The sequence below is a fragment of the Geospiza fortis genome, unplaced genomic scaffold (genome assembly GCF_000277835.1).
Source record: "Geospiza fortis unplaced genomic scaffold, GeoFor_1.0 scaffold1047, whole genome shotgun sequence".
Taxonomy (NCBI): domain Eukaryota; kingdom Metazoa; phylum Chordata; class Aves; order Passeriformes; family Thraupidae; genus Geospiza; species Geospiza fortis.
The window spans coordinates 465,923-468,590 of record NW_005054589.1 but is presented as its reverse complement, the minus strand read 5'-3'; the positions used below and the strand labels follow the sequence as shown (position 1 = coordinate 468,590).

The window sequence follows — 2,668 nt, the reverse complement described above, 5'->3', positions numbered from 1 at the left end:
CAGCGAGCGCAGGATGCCCGGCCGGGCCGGCTGTGGGGGGCAGGGGGCTGTCCTGAGGAAAGGCGCATCCTGAGGACTGCCCCGGTCCTGCGATCCAGGCCAGCAAGCTCACCCGTGCTAGAAGCCTCCAGGCAGCCAGACGCTTTGTTGTAAAGCCTGGCATGCCCACAGCCCTCCTAACACCCAGCACAATAGGGCTGCCGTCAGCACAGGGGCTCCGTGCCAGCTTTTCGCGTTGGCATGTCCGAATCAGTGCCCCTCCGCGCTGCCAGCCTCTGCCACGGACAATAACAGCTGCTGCCACAGACAGCCCTGGTGCCACAAACATCCGCCCAGCCCCGATAACCCCTGGCTGCTGCTAAGAACTGCCTGCCCCATTCTAAGCGCTCCCACGGCTCAGTGCAGTGTGGCACAATACAGCAGCAACCTGTCCCAGCCTTCCCCGGGTCATAAGCATGTGGCAACACAGACAAACAAAGTCCATGCTGCTGAACTTTTCCTTCCCTTTGTGCGGTGCTGATAAGATGCATACACTTGGACAACTCTTCTGGGAGTTTCAAAAGGAGAATGAGGCCACAACAATAAGCAGGAGCCAAAAAGCTGTGCTGAGCATTCCCCCTGGATTCAGAATTGGAAAGGGCCAAGGCAGAAGAGTAATTAGCAAGGTCTGTCCTCATTCCTCCAAACTTCTAGGGGTCATCAGACTTGCCAGTCAGAAGGGACTGACCAACTCCCTCCATCCTGCAGTTCCCACCAAGCTTCAGAAGTTGTTAAAAACACCCCCAGCCTTTCTTTAGAGACTTTTGCCTCATTCTCCATTATTTCACTAGGGTGTAATGAACCACTTGGCAGTAGTTCTACCAGATTTGACAGGATTGTGGGCAGAAAACTACAGTGACAATGTCACTTCTAATCACAGGGTTAGTCAACACACAGTCTGGAGACATTGGCTGCTCCACAAAAAACCCACTGGTTTTGCAACCAGCAGCTGCCATCTCCCCGAACCCAAAGAAGCCCATTTCCCTGTACGCTGTGTCGCACTTAGGGCACTTGCTGCTCAGGGCTGTCTCCACCCAGCAGCTGCCCCTGCTCATCCTCACTGCTGGTTATCAGTCCACCCACACACAGACCAAACCGGCTGAGAAAGCCTGGCCTTGCAAAGAGTCACCCCCTCCAGCCCCGGGGTGCTGCCAAAGCCATCTAAGCCTTAGCAGAAACACAGAGCTCACACAGGTCCTGTGGCGCAGTTTGTGAGAGCTGTGGGAGAGGGAGTGTCACGCCAACAGAACTAATCTCAAATCTTTCTCATCCTCACATTTACCCCGAGGGGAGAGATTTTTCTACCTGCTCTAACAGCATTTAGGATGACTCAAGTGGAGCTATGAAGAAAGATGCCCCCAAAGGCCACAGTCAGGATACCTACGTTGACTCATACACTGCTTCTTTCTGACAGCAGGAAGAAGCAGGAGGACAGAACCAAGGGACACCTCCTTTAGCAAGAGGGTCAATTCCCAGGTCTCATGGTGGGTCTCCCACCTATTATATATCCCGACAGCTTTCACTTCTCTGATGCCATGACACCACTCTGAACAGCCCTGCTCCTTTCCTGTGGTAGCAAAAGCAGGAGGAACCTGAAAAAGCAGCCAGTCAAGTGACATTTTTCACTTCTGTTGCTAAGAGCAGTTTAGCTGCAGCCACGCTGGGAGCCCCTATAGCTCCACACATCACATCTACACTTCCCCATGGGCCAACTTCCTCCCAACTGAGGAGAGTCAGAGGAGAAAAAAACAAACCAAAAACAACCAAGAAACTCCACCAATACAAAAAATACCCGCAAACAAACAAGAATATTAAGAACAGATTAAACGGATTCAGGAGTTATGCTGCTTTTCATCCAGAAAGTTCTCCCAGCCTGCCCCGAAGTTACAAAGCTTCAAAGAGAGCAAAGTCTATCAGCCATGCAAGCTGCAAGGTAAAGCCTCAGAGCGACCAGGCTGGGGGAGGGGGTTATTCGGAGCTACTAACTTCTCTCACAGACGACAGGCTTGCCTCCTCCCTAAGCAAGGGAGGGAAGAAAAACCGGGAAGAAAAACTCCAAAACGCTATGCAAACATATTTAAAACGTTAGAAAGTTCCACGACTTTGCAAACACTTTCTCAGGGCACTCCCAGGGAGCCAGAAACTCATAAATTAGGCAAATCTCATGCACAAAGGGCCCTAGATTCCTCTCTCGAGCACATCTGGAAAAAGGCTCGGGAGGTGTCTCGGTCATCCAAGCTCACACAAAAGAGAGCTTGTCCCGAGCAGAGCCCGGCAGCAGCACCCCCTCCTTCTCCCCCGCTGCTGGGGCTGTGCGGGAGCGCCGAATCGCCTTCATTCTACCGGCAGGGCAGAAAAGTCACCACACACATACATACACACATACACACACGCACAGACACACACGCACAGACACACACGAACCTGCTTTTTTTGTGGAGGGCCAAGCACCACCTCCCCCCCGAGCCAGCACCAGGAGCGAAGGGCTGTGTCCGAGGTGCAGAGCCGTGCGGGAGGGAGCGGCAGGAAATCCGCACCCCTCGGCGCCACCCCTGGGGAGAAGAAAAAGGCTTCGTCGCCAAACCGAGCTTAGGGACTCACCTCAAGGGGAGCGGGAAGTGCCTCCCCG

General features: G+C 53.6%; 1 protein-coding gene across 1 annotated transcript in view; it reads right to left on the bottom strand.

The window, feature by feature from the left end:
- Positions 1-2,668, bottom strand: part of ZYX (zyxin) — a 12,239-nt gene extending 9,571 nt beyond the window's left edge. The window contains exon 1 of the mRNA XM_031064427.1: positions 2,641-2,668. The gene's annotated coding sequence lies outside the window, so the exon portion shown is untranslated. The remainder of the gene's footprint in view (positions 1-2,640) is intronic.